We start from the raw sequence: 14,572 nt of genomic DNA, 5'->3' as shown, positions 1-14,572 counted from the left end.
GGATGCACTTCAGGTGGGTGATGCTGGTGCTCGGCTTGCTGGGTGCTGGTGTGGCGTGGGTCCGGTTGCAGGTGAACTTGCAGGAGTGGCAGCTGAAGGGTCCGTGGGTGCGTCTCGGTGTGGCTCGGTAGCAGCCCGAGGTTCGGCCGGTGTTGAGTGCGATGAGTTCGGTGGCGTTGTAGGTCCGTCGGATCGGCTTCCATTGGTGGGGGCCAGGGGCCCTGGCACTGGGCGCGGGCCAGGCGCGGACGGGCGCAGACGGGCTTACCTTTGGCGCACCTTCGGCGCTCAATCGGTGCTCCCGCTGCGCGCGTCCGCTGCGCGGTCGCTCTGGGGGCGTCATAAATCAGGAGCCGGGAGGGCGGGTCAGCTGGGTGGCGGGAGCGGGGCGGCCAATGGGTAGACGGTGGGCGTGGCTGCAGGGGGCAGCGGCGGGAAAACGGCACCGGCGGGCGGCTCAGCGGCGGCTGGGTCGCTCGTGGCAGCGTCAGCAGGAGGCAGAGCAGGAGGCGTCAGGAGCGTTAGGAGCAGGTGGGGTGACCTGGCCCAGAAGGCACAGTGGTCACTCCAGACCTCGCGCTGCAGAACCCCTTAAATCAGGAGCCGGGAGGGCGGGTCAGCTGGGTGGCGGGAGCGGGGCGGCCAATGGGTAGACGGTGGGCGTGGCCGCAGGGGGCAGCGGCGGGAAACGGCACCGGCGGGCGGCTCAGCGGCGGCTGGGTCGCTCGTGGCAGCGTCAGCAGGAGGCAGAGCAGGAGGCGTCAGGAGCGTTAGGAGCAGGTGGGGTGACCTGGCCCAGAAGGCACAGTGGTCACTCATGCCTTCTGATAGATAGGGCCACAGTCAGAGTTGCAGCAGTCCGCTTTCGTAGATATGAGAAGGTGGGTCTGGCTGGGTTGTTGAACACTTGAATTTCGATTCGTTCTTTTTCCGGAATGTTCGTTTGAAAGGTAGTGTTTGAGGTTAGAGGGCAAAAGGGAGCAGAGGTTCTTCCAGTTTTGTTCAGCCAGAACTCTTTGCAGAACTGTGTGATTGTTCCGTCGGATGTAGCATTGTCTTTGTAGCTCTCTTGCAGGAGCATTAGCCAGGCAAGGCAGGACCCATGAACAGAGAAGGATGAAGGGATGAAGGGAATGGAATGTTCGGTTGCATGTGGTAGCAGCCCGCAGATCCAACAGTTCGTGGTATTAGCAGCAAGGTTGTGTTGATGCAGCAGTTGTACAAAGGAGTTGTTCCAAAATTCTTTGCGACGTTCTCGGAGATGGGGTGGTAGTGAGACCAGATAATGTTCTTTCTTGGTGGTGGGCTGCATAGTGGGTGATATTGTCCGGTGAGCAGGAGCACTCTCTTCTATGATCCAAACTGTGACCATTAGTAAGAGGCAGATGAGGGATGCAATGAAAAGTACAATTGCCTTTGTGCTATGCAGTTCGGCAGTCTTGGGGTCTTTGCGGTGGGTCTTCGGTCGTCCGGGATCTTCCATCACCTTCAAGAGGCTCGGTGACTGGCAGGACAACATACTTTGTCTGGCGTCTCTCCTGGTAGCCCTTGTAGTGTTAGCTACCGCTCTGAGATTTTTGACTCAGTTAGTGGTCTGCTTTGTCGAGGCACTCTCCTTTCGTCGCAAGTTGTACCCTTTTCTGGATGGCACAGTGGGATCGGGAATTTCTGCCAATTCGAGTGTCTCTGATTCTGGGTAACAACTCAGGGCCGGTCTGTCTTTGTTCAGGAGCTCTTCTTGGGTGTCCACGTTTTCGTTCGATGTCAGGGTCGGAGATATTCTTTTGCAGGGGTGAGCATGGAGTCAATTTTTCTTCCCTTCCACTCGAAGTGCAGTTCGGGTGGTGATCAAGACTTGCCAGGGGCCCGTCCATCTGGGTTCCAGACTCTTCGATCTCTGAAAGTTCTTGATCAGGACATATTCGCCAGGTTTGATGTCGTGTCCAGGGCCCCTGGATGCTTCTGGTATGGCTTGCTGCACCTGTTGGTGGATAACTCTTTGGTAAGATTATGCAGATAATCAGACATTAGGATGTCCGTGACATCATGGATGGAGGTTGGCTTCGGCGCAGTCCAAATGTTCACTGGCCAGCCAAAGACAACCTCGTACAGAGTCAAGTGGTGTCTGGTTGGGGTAGAGCGCATTGATAGCAATGCCAGTGGGAGGGCGTCAGGCCATTTCAGTTCTGTGGTGGCAACTATCTTTGCTAGTTTTAGCTTCAATGTGGCATTGTGCCTTTCTACTACGCCTGCAGATTGGGGGTGGGAAACTGCGTGGAACTTTTGTTTTACTCCCAACCCTTTCAATATGAGTTGGATAACCTCGGCTACGAAGTGGGGGCCATTGTCGCTCCATAAAATTCTACAAAGGCCGTAGCGTGGGAAAAACTCTTTTAACAACACCTTTGCAGTAGTGGTGGCGATATTGTCGCGGGTGGGGTAAGCTTCTACCCATTTGCTGAATGCACATACAATAACTAGGACGTATTTCAGACCATGGCACCTTTCTAACTGTATGTAATCCATTTGGAGGACTTCAAACGGATGGTCGGGGACTCCAAACCCTCCACGTGGTACTACTGTCCTTTTCCCTGGATTGTGTTGCAGGCATATCATGCATTGTTGAACTAGGCGTTTTGCTGAGTCTGCTATCCTGTCATTATGCCATACTCTAGTGATCAGTTCGGTCATGGGAGAGGAACCTATGTGTGCCGGTAAGTGTGCCATGGTCAATATGGGGATCAAATATGCATTGGGTAACAGCCATTTGTCTTTATCCTTTGCCCTCCAGCAGCCTTCATCGTCTTTTAGTCCCACCCGAGCCCATTCAGTCAGTTTGTGTGGTGTACTCGTCTGTTGGATATCCCTAATAGTGGTCCTAGCATCTGTCCATTTCTCTGCTTGTGACCTGGTCACATACATCTGTGTCATCGTTCTGTTTTCAGCTGTGGCTCGGGCAGTAACGTCAGCTAGTGCGTTTCCCTGTCCTATAATGTCCGTTACTTTCTTATGTGCTTGGCATTTGATTACTGCTAAAATACCGTGCCTAGAAATGTCTTTCATATATAATCTAAGCAGATAATCGCTGCGTTTAGGGGGGGTTACGAGAGGTTAAAACAGAGCAGGACTTTCCTAAAAATATTCGTTCTAATCAAATGACTTGTGCAAGGACATCAAATGCTAATATTTAAAACGAGCCTTCTTGCGATGTTTTTCGAGCTCTGGCTTTGGTCATGCGGGCAAATATGTTTTTAGAGGAGATTTTCCTCTCCTTATTACTTGCTATGTTTATAACCTACTCCTGCCTAATGTTAGACTGGATGGCATTCCTTGGGTGAGGCTTAGGGGCATTTGAAAAACTCCTCTGAAGCACGTGGTGTGTAAAAGAAGGATTACGATGTTTAGGACTCCAAAGACCAGAATGCACTTGGCGTTCATAGCTAACAAATTTCGGGCTAATGTTCTTCGGTTTCCTTCCTATCGACTAAGGTCTTCACTACTTTGTCGATGCCGGCCTGTTCAGTTTTGCTCAAACGGGGAATTCTCGCCGGCTCTTTCTCTGGGGTATCAATCTTTTTTGAGGTGCCTTTTGACGAGGTGTTTAGTACGAGAGGCTCGGTCGGCGCGGAGGCCCTGGCACTACCTTCAGTTAAGTTCTGGGGTTCTAGGTGCTGTACTAAGGGGTGGGTAAGGGCATAAGGAGGAGGCATGTAGATGATTGGGGGACCTAAGAGTAAATCATTGTCCGTCCTTTGCTTTGATGGGAGCTCAGGGTAAAGCGCTGAGGGTGTTCTAACAGGGCATTGGCCTGAGGATTCTGATTCTCGTTCTTTTCTAGCGTTTTCTCTTTCCTTTACTTCCTCTTCCAACTTTTTACCAACTTTTTACCAGCTAAGTAAGCTGCTTTTTGTAGTTCTTGATTGATCTTTGCTTCGTCTCTCTTTTTACATTGCGTTGCTTCTTTGCGCCACATGCCAAGACTATCAAGCATGGTTGGCGTGGTTCTATTTTTACGAAGGGCTATTTCTAGTGCTTCAATTTTAGCAAGGTCAAAAGACCCTATCAGTGGCCACTGACTTTCTCGAAAGCTTAGGTGTAAAGTGACCATACAGCACACACATCCACTGAGGCAGGAAACGCACACAATGACTTAGACCACACCAGTAACTTTGATTCATATCAATAAGTTTTATCTAAGATCAAGATCACGTCTGGTAAATCATTCAAGGCAATTTAATAATCAAGGTATCAACATCCCATCAGTACATTTCATTCGAGTGGAGCAAAGGGAGCAATTCAATAAGGCAGTATGCTTCTATAACTATTTAACATAAATAATAAACATTTCATTACTCAGCAATAAACGTTTCATTAGGCAGAAGTAAAACATTTCCTTAAACATAGGTAAAACATTTCCTTAATCAGGAATAATCATTTCATTGAATAGGAGTAACCATCTCAATGAGCAGGAATGAACTTCCCATTAATCAGCAGTAGAGCCCTTTTGTGTAGTGGAACAAGCAACATATCCTTCTAAGAGAACAGGCATCTCATTAGGCAGTGCAAACAGTTCATTAGGCCAGATTAACCATTGTATTAAGCAGAAGTAAACATTTCATCCACACAGGTCACAATAGCAATTACCAATCGCCCAACAGGGGTTTACTCCTCTAGCTTAAAAGTTACTAGGGCCTCCGCAATGTTCTGGCAAGTTTAGGGGCCTGGCAGGCCTGCAGTCACCCTTCCACAACAATTGGGGGGCCAACGGGGCCCAACTACAGTCTTCCCCAGGGGAGGGGTGAACTCGTGGCCTTCCACCCGCCTCCCCGGGGGTTTACCTGGTGCTTCGGCTCCTCCGGGGAGCCCTTGCGGTGGAGTCGGGTGCAGGGGAGGGCTCTTACTCCCCTCGGAGCCCTCCGGTCGCGTTTCTTCCTGTTCCCAGGCCTGCGGTGGCATCAGCGGCCCGGGAACCAATCCGAGGGTGGGCGCGAAGGGGGCTCGGCCTCCGCAACCAATTACAGTGCAGGCAAGGTGGGCGCGGCAGCTGCAGCCAATAGCTGCGTGGCGCCGGATGGGGGCGAGGCCGGGGACACCGCGTACCCCGTCACGTGATTCTGGCAAAGGCTTCGGTGGGCCTAGTGAGGCCTAGTGCGGCCTACCGGTGGTTCGTGATGCGGCAGCCCTCTCCTGGCTCCGAGTGCCGCCGAGGGGGGTGAGGATGTCGGTGAAGGCTCCGCTGAAGGGGCGGCACGTCGCGATGATGATGGACGGCCCCACGGACTCCCGGGCGCAGAGGTGAGATTCCCCAGCAGCGCTTCATGGGCCACAGCGCGGGCCGGTCAACAGTGCTCCCAGGTGGCGGAGGTGAGTTCTCCGGCAGCGCGTCAAGGTCACAGCGCTTTGAGGCACACCGATGGCAGGCAGGATGGCGCGTGATGAGGATAGCGCCTCGGGGGCACATCAGTTTGGAGTTTAAGAGCTAGGAAGGGAGCGCTCAGCAGAGTTAGTGCTTGGGCCAGTCTCAACAATAGCGCTTCGTGAACATAGCACTTCAAGGAAGCAAGGGGCCCTAGAATCACAGCGCTTCTCTGGGGCACAGTAGGAGAGCGCTGGGTAGGTAGGGCAGGCAGTTTAGCCGTCCAGGCAGTTCAGGCAAGGCAGGACAGCACTGGGGGGCACAGATTGAGGCAAGGGGCACAGAGATGGCACAGCCCGGTACCTGGTTAATCCCCAGTAGTCCTTGGCAGCACAGGTAGGTGTTTCTCTTGGCGCTTGATGGTTCCTGCGCCCTTTTTGGAAGCAGATTCTTGGTTTATTGAGGGGGGGTTGAGTTGAAGGCTGCTGACAGGATTCCTTAGCAGGTCACTCCAGGTGGTCCCTGGGTTCCCCTCCCGCCGGGCCAGATCAGTGGGCTAGTTCAGTGTTCCTCACACATGCTTGGTGGGCAGCGCCTAAACCCTGTCACCCCCAGTGGTATAGGTTGCTGACTAGGCCGTACCGCCTAAGTCTCCTGCGTAGGTTCCCCCAGGTCCATGATGCCTCAACTGACTAAAAAGTTTCCCTCCTTTCTCTATATATGCCCAGGTCAGGTGACCACTCTCTAAGGCAGCAAAAGCAGACCCCGCCCTTATTCTGGAAGGTTCCAGGAGCTTCCCTACTCTAACTATGGGCAGGCAAGGCAGGCTGGTGTTGCAACAATGTTTAGGGGTTCCAGCTGGCTCCTGGCAACTAGGGTGTTACTAAAAAGACCACTCCGCAGTAGCAGGGGCCTGTGGCAGTCATGTTGGAAGTAGAGAGCACCTGCACCTTAGCATTGGTTAGCAATGGGAAGGTGCTCGGAGACCTAAGGCCAACGAAAAAGAGGGTGGGAAAAATGAGGCAAGGGTGAAAAAAATAGGGAAAGACCACCCTAGGGCTGACAGGTCTAACAATCACGCAAAACAAATTTGTTGGAAACGATTTGCTGCAGGTTTATTCCATACAAAAGTATACCAACGTGGTGGGTTAACTTACAAGCAATCTAAGTGCAGGCAGCTGTGACTGACATAAACTGCCCTGCCCAGCTGAAAAGCCAAAATGCACTGTGTCCAATCCAGTTGGTGTTACCAGTTATGTGGGGATTATCCCCCTTAAATACTGTGAACCACCGGTCCACCACTTTACTGATTTATTTTTCAGAGCGGAGCATTGCAAGGTAAGCCGCTGGTTGCTCAGGCTTACAAGCACCTAAGGATTAGCGGGGCGCAGAAGATTTTCATCCAGGGTCCTGCCATAAAGAAACCTGGGGTTTGGCATTGTCAGCCATACTGTGCTCCTGAAGAAGTACCCATCCGTACCATTTCATCTCCAGAATGCCCTGTAAATCCACCTGCAACACAAATTGACACATTAACTTGTTCCTACCTGGCCGTACCCACCAGGCAAAATGCTGGGTATGCGGTAGGGAGGGAGACGGCATGATCAGAAGACAAAGAGTGAGACCAGATGGGCGGGGGCTGGTATAAATACCTCACCCCTATCCTCTGCGCCGGAATTGACGCATCCCAGGCGCCGGGCTTGGGGGCCCCCATGACTAGAGAGGTGGTGGTGTGCCTAATGTGGCACTAATGTGACCGCCGTTTTGAGATGTCACACTGCGTGTGCCGCAGGCAGCCTCAAATTCACTGCTTTTAAAGCATCTGCATCCCACAGCCTGCTTACTACAGGCTTGAGCTGACCACAGACGGATGAAATCAACCATGCTAGAAGCATGCAAGTTCACGACCTGCATCTCACAGGGGGCACACTGGATTGGTGCTCGATTGATAACATGAAATATATTCGAAATAGCTTTGTGAGCATGACGTGTCTGTAGACAGGCAGTGCAAGTATTGCTTTCAGTGTACACTTTGGGCATACATGAAGGCATACATGGGGCTAGACATTCACAATAGGTAGCACTCACACATACACCTTGGCACTGAATCTATTAATCAAGGAACATTGGGAAATGCCCGGTGCCTGCTACAACCAGTCTGGTCCTGCTATTACCAATGGTGTGCGCCTTAATTCAATAAACGTTTACAGGATATTTATTTTTATTTGTGCAATTTTATATAGCGCAAACTTTACCCGTAGGTGTCAGATCGCTTTACATAGGATCCAGTTGAAAACATAAGGACTGACGGTTACATGCGAAAAAGATTGCAAATTTTTGCATTACATAAGAACCAGTTGAAGGCATACGGACTTAGGATTACATGCGTTACAAAAAAGGTACAAACAGAAAAATTTGCAAATGTACAAGAGATAAAATCACACAAGGAGGAGATACAAATGGATATACTCTAGGCCTATACTAGTGATATCTCTATCAACATATGGAGGGGATACACATGGATATACTCTAAAAGTCACATAGGAGACTAGTCGTTAGAGTTATCTCTATATACATAGGGAAGGGAAACACATGGATATATTCTAACAGTCACATAGGAGACTAGTCGTAGGAGTTATCTCTAAATACATAGGGAAGGGATACACATGGATATACTCTAAGAGTCATATAGGAGACTAGTCGTTAGAGTTATCTCTATATACATAGGGAAGGGATTCACATGGATATACTCTAACAGTCACATAGGAGACTAGTCGTTAGAGTTATCTCTATATACATAGGGAAGGGATATGACTGGATATACTCTAAGAGTCACATAGGAATGGTGGAGAGCACAACGGTCTACAGCATATACTAGTGATTAGAGTTATCTCTATATACATAGGGAAGGGAAAGGACTGGATATACTCTAAGAGTCAGAGAAGGGCAGGCACATGAGATAAACGAGAGAGGGAAGCAGATAGTGGTGAATAAGACAGTGAGGAGTGTGTCAGAGGCAACAGGAGAGACAATAGGGAAGTCGAAAGGACAGAGGGGGAGGTCAGAGATCGCTAGAATGGCGGAGGAGAAAGGTAGAAGAAGAGGCGAGTCATACAGAGAAAATGGCGGGGAGCACAAAGGTCCAAGTCCGAAAGTCCAGGAAGAGGGCTGACATAGCCAGCAGGTCCAGGGGGAGAAGGGCAGTCCGCAGCAAAGTCGCAGCCTCATCGATCAAGAGGAGCTGGGGCAGAGGAGATCAATCCGGAGACCAGAGGGTCAGGGGAGAAAGACCACAGGCGCCCAGGCAGAGATGGAAGGCAGCAAAATTTGAAGGGAAGGAGGGGCCTCTCACCAGAGCCCAGTTAAGCACAATGTGAGTGGTGGCGTTGAGCGTGTGGGGTGAAGGCCGTGTTGACGCTATGTATGCGGTCGCGCTGGTTCCCGGAGAGTTGTGTGTGGGTTCATCGGCCCTGGCATGCATTGAGCCTGTGGCTGCCGGTCGTCGGAAACGTGTCCCCAAGGGCGCCATCTTGGAGTCAGGCACCGTTGGCGCGAAGCAGTGCGGCCAGCAAGGAGGGGGGGGGGGCACATCTCTGCCCTCGGTCCCAGGCCCGTCTGTCGCGGAGAGCGGAGGTATGGCCCCCGGGGCTGGTTAGTGAAGATGGTCTCGAGGCGGCGCTGTCGTCAGCAGAGGGCTCTGCCGTCAATCACCGGCCCTTTTCTGGTGTGCCCCTGGAATACCGCAGAGTCTCGGCGGGTGGCAGCGGGGGATGAGGCTAGAGCCCTACATACCGCTCGGGTGTCCAGCGCCTGTCAGACTCGCCCCCGGCAGGACGCCATCGGCTCCGCTTCTCGTCATTGTTGAGCCCGGGCTGGTAACGGGCGGCCGCCATGTTGGATCCGAGGCAGGGATCACAGCAGGGATCGGGAGCAATCAACGCCGCTCCAGTGGCACCAGCACCGATCGGGGCAGTCCTGCAGGTGCCCCACACCTTCCGCTTCAGTTAGGGAGCGTGCACATCGCGGAGGGCTTCCTTAGGACGCAGGGCTCCAGGCCGGAGCAGCGCGCGGACTGGGAGCCGAGACGGTCCACGTCCGCCCGTCTCGGCTCCTCCCCCTGGAGGAACATGGAACAGCGCTCAGCAAACTAGTGGCCTATACCAAAGCAGGTTGTATGGTAGCTGTTGACTTTAGGTAATGTGCTGTACACTAAGGCTTCTGCAACACAGCATGCATCCATGCAACCAAGATTATGAGGCTTTATAGTTTTGGCATTTCTTAATCCAGTGGACGTAAAAGAGCATTTTAAAATTATTCTCGTGCTGTCTGTAGTTGTTGCCATTACTCAAGTGTGCTTGCCCCCAATCATGTTTACATGGTGCAGCAATAAAGTGTGTAGTCACACTGGCTGAGCAGCTAGGAACAAGATAACATAGAGCATAATAACACAAGATGAAGATAAACTACAAAGTGCTGTGCATGTTCCTGTCTTTGCATGGCTGCCTCAGTAGAGGAAAATAGAAAGGGAATGATTAAGTTTGTGATATTCAGTCCTGTCAATAATAATCTTTAAACCCGTTGGCCAAAGCACATGCATTTCGTTGGTAAAACTCGGGTGAAGATGTTGGGAGTTCCCTCTCCCAGACAGTGTGTATGCTCAGAGCCTGTCTGTGCTCATGTTAAATTATAACAATAACTTCTGAGCACAGAAATGTCTTTCAGAAAATAAGCACTGATCAGTTTTATTACGGAAAGCCTAGCATGTTGCCTTGAGGGTAGACCTGCTCGCTTTTAAGTGTCCTGATGAGTGTCAGCTCTTGCTGGATCTGTACCCAAGTGCAGCATGTTTGGAGCGGGACAGCAGCGACTCTCCCTTGGTGTCGGGCTGAGTTGAGGGCGTTCAACTTTTAAATAAACCGAACTTATCAGGCATAGTTTCTCACCCCCAAAAAAATCCTAATGGGTGCCGCAGCGCTTGAGGCGGTTTGTGGTGTGTACTCTTCGTGATCCGTTTTGTTCCTGAGGTGTTTAGTGGGAGACTGACTCTTCTAACAGTGCCCTGAGTGGGAGAGGCGCTCCTTTGTTGTCATCAGAACTTACCCACCGCTATCCTTGGGGGACTGCAAGTCCCAGGACTCTCTCTGCTGCCGCACACCTGGTACGGAGACCCGACACCGCCTTAGGCGCCTTGAAAACACCTCGCCGCACCCGCTATCGTGGGTGCCACAGCGCTTGAGGCGGTTTGTGGTGTGTACTCTTCGTGATCCGTTTTGTTCCTGAGGTGTTTAGTGGGAGTCTGACTCTTCTAACAGTGCCCTGAGTGGGAGAGGCGCTCCTTTGTTGTCATCAGAACTTACCCACCGCTATCCTTGGGGGACTGCAAGTCCCAGGACTCTCTCCGGTGCTGCACACCTGGTACGGAGACCCGACCCACCCACAGACGCAGGCGTGACTTAAACTTACTACCATCCCCACGGCGTGGGAGTGCGTGGGAGCGCGCGGGAGCGGGACAAGGGCGGGACCGTTTGTGACCATTAGTGGCCGGGTGAGGCCGGGCTGGGCCACCCCTCTTGAGTTTGTGATTTTGTGCTCCTGTAGCCTGCTATATTCTAATAGGCATTTGTTTTAATTATATTTGGAGTAAAAAAGTTTTTAAGACATATAGTAATCGTTGACAGTAGGATAATGAGTGTTATCTCTTAGTGACTCATACTGTGTCATATATAGTGTTGTATCTGTTGGCGTCTGTCGACTGTACAGTACGTGTGCCCACAATACCTACCCCTGTATTCATAGTGGCAAAGAATGGGGAAGAATAACCCTGGTATCTGCTCCTGCCCCAAAACAAAAAGTGGTTTCAAATCCTCCGCTACCCAGTCTGACAGCAATTGACCGTATGCTGCAGAAAACTATTGGGGTGGTGGCTAATGCCATAGAAAGCACAGAACGCCGCCTCTCGCTCCCTGCTGGTTCTCTTCCCCCCTTGCCCTCTACCAACATATCGATGTTCACTATTAACTCCCAAGACTCGATATTGGCGCCATCCTTTGTTGCCCTTCCAGGGGTCCATCATATTCCAATAACTCAGGATATAGCTCCTATGATGGTCATTCCCGATCCTTCGTCTCAGGTAGGGAATTTGGTAGATAATGAGTGCTGCGACACGCCACTAAGTCCAATCTCGGTCTCTGACTCGCGGCTAAGTTCAAGCAGCGACAGTCCGCATGTAACACCCAGAGGGCAGAAGGCTAGGCGTAAGTCTAAACCCACTAATAGGGAATGTTTAACTGCAAAAAATGCTAAGGGGAATGTAGGTGGTAATAAACAAAAGAAAGCGATTGCTAAACAAAATGAAACAAAGGGGAAGAATCCTAATAGTAATGCATCGGATGCTGTACCCATTCCAACTAACGACAGAGCTCCACCAGCTGATGCATGCTTTTGGGAGAAAATGGAGACCCTCTTTGAGAAACCCCCTAAAAAATCTAGTAAGCAGTGGACCAACTAGCGGTAATACTGCCCTGTTGCCTAGTACCAGCCCTAACCTAGCGCGTCCTTCAACCTCTGTAAATGAAACTCCCCTTATTGCCCACATTGAACAAATTGTGAAGTCCCTCATATTGCCGGTACTCGAGAGGGTAAAAGTTTTGTCAGAAAGATTGGATCGCTTTGAACAAGGGACCCTTGATAACTTATTTTCTATAAAGGCTTTAATCAAATACACTCAAAAAACAGCCATGATACAACTGAACAGAAGCGGTAGACCCCTTACAAATGGTCAAACACGTATCCCTAAATCGAAAAGACGTTTCTGGGCCCCAAAGTGGAACTAATTCCCCAGCTATAGCCATTACAACTCATAATGGCAGTAAACCAATAAGCCAATCACTGACCAAAGGGGATAGGGGAGCTCGTGACAGTGCACCTATATTGAGCCAGAAAGGTGAACATACCCGTAGTAACGTAGCGAGGCAGGGAAAAGATCAATGTAACCCACCCCAAAAGCCTGATCTGGTAGGTAGAACTGATACCAGTTCTATTCACATCAATTTGCCTCCTGCTTGTATGCCTTACGTAGTTGTCCTAACGGGAGTTCCACGGCTAATGCCGGGTAGATCAGAATCATACACCGAACTAAAAAAAAAAACTACATTCTGACTAAACAACAATAGACCTCTTCCAAGGCAACTTGATGGCCAGGTCCTCTTTGCTAGACGAGTTAGCTGGGTGGGCAGAAGGATCAAGGATATCCCAGGTGATTGTATCCTTGTAAATTTCAGGGATATGCGAGTTGTAAGGTCCATTTGTAATCAACAGAACATGCATGATGGTAGTGGGATTGGCACTTATGATCTGGGATACTTTCACTCACAGCCTGCATACTGGCAGCAAAGACAGAGCAAGGGGAACTAACTTGGGGGAGGGCCTACAGGTGATTCCCATATCTATCCAACTTCTGTCTTTGGCAGAGGTCCAGACTGTTATGGAATTGATGTTGGGTATTGACATAGAGATTACTCACTTACTAATCCCTTGCCTGTCTTCGATGACAATAAAAGGCCCCATAGGCACTGGATCCCAACTAAATTTCACGGCACCCCCTTTATCCCACTCAATCTCACTCCCCCTGATGAAACGGAATCGGGGAAAAGGCTAGGGCTAGCACCTTTAATTGCTGAGAACAACAATTGCTGGAGTACTGAGGTGGAGGTATCAGCTAACAAGCCCAAGTCTGGGATTGGATCGATCAACGATCGGGATACCCATGTTGGTCCCATAGGTACTTGTATGACCCCAGGAGCTCAATCTATTGATCAGAGCAATGCCCCTTTGTTGCATGTTCCCCTCCCGCCGCGTTCGGCGACTGAGACTGTAGGAGAGCAATCGAATCTATTTAGTGTACCACTAAATTGCTCCCAGGAGCAAGTAGTGGCCGATACAATGATAAAGATTATTAACTGGAACATAGCAGGTATTTCCAGGAAGTTAGATGTCCCTGACTGGAATACCCTGGTGGAGTCATATATGATCTGCATCTTCCAGGAGACCTGGAGTCTGGAACCAAACCATAGAGTCGGCTACACTACTTATTTTTTGCCTGCGTTACCTACAACATCTGGGAGGGGTCGTCCTTCAGGTGGGCTCCTTATTTGGGTGAGCATTTCCCTGGGTTGTAGCATTACACAAAGGCAATGCAGCTCACCAGACACTTTAAGGATCTCACTGAGAGGCCCCCATAGGGGGAGAACTCTCGATATATTTAATATTTATGCCAGGGGCACTAAAGGTGGTTCCCTATCCCCTACAATAACAATGTTTGAAAGTGAACTCAGAGATTGCCACGATGGTATGCAAGTCCTGGTCGCAGAGGACTTTAATTGTACATTCGAGCCTCTTGCGACAGAGGACATCTTGGATCTTACTGAGGATGATATAGAAGGGGTATACTTACACTAGCAATTCAGCCAATAAGAAGATGGTCACAAAGGGCCATCCAGCTGAATGCACTGACTATGGAGTTTGGTCTAAGAGCGGCAAATGGCAGAACTATCTCAGATCTTTCCGGGGCCCATACGTATAACAGGGTCAACTACTCCTCAAGGATTGATTATATTCTCCTTGATCTAAGGCTTTGGCAATTTGTGCAGGATATGGTAATATTACCCACTGTAGACAGTGATCACAACCTGCTCTCTTTGAGTCTAAATCACTTGTGGCCAAGCGAAAATGGCCCAGTTGTACCAAGTAAAGTAAAGTCCACCTCAAAAGTTTTTCCATCTAATTGTGGAAGGCGCCTTAAGTGGCGCAAAGTTACCCTGGATGAAGAGGAAGTCCAGACTATAGGAGCATTGCTGGTAGCCTCACAAAGTGAGTTGGACATGATCCTCATAGATCGCTGTGACCCCTCAAGGGCAACGGCAGTATTTCGAGATACCACTAAGTCGGTGGGAAACCTATTCCTGCTACAAACACGAGGGGGGGCCGAGAGAGGGCCTCAGAGGCCCAAGGGTAAACAGAGGTGGTACACATCCAAATCTAGAAAAAAGAAGTCTGCTCTAATCAAGGCTGTTAAGGTGAAGTCGCAACCTTTGATCAACAAGCTAGGAAAGAGTATAAGCTGGTGACAACAAATGCTAAAAAGGAGTGGGAGGACCAGTACTGGCAAACACTAAAAGAGGACAGCGCTGGGAGGGATGCGGGTTGCTTCTGGAACAC

Source organism: Lissotriton helveticus, chromosome 1_2 (genome assembly GCF_964261635.1).
Source record: "Lissotriton helveticus chromosome 1_2, aLisHel1.1, whole genome shotgun sequence".
NCBI classification, from domain to species: domain Eukaryota; kingdom Metazoa; phylum Chordata; class Amphibia; order Caudata; family Salamandridae; genus Lissotriton; species Lissotriton helveticus.
Note: the sequence above shows the minus strand (reverse complement) of the source record.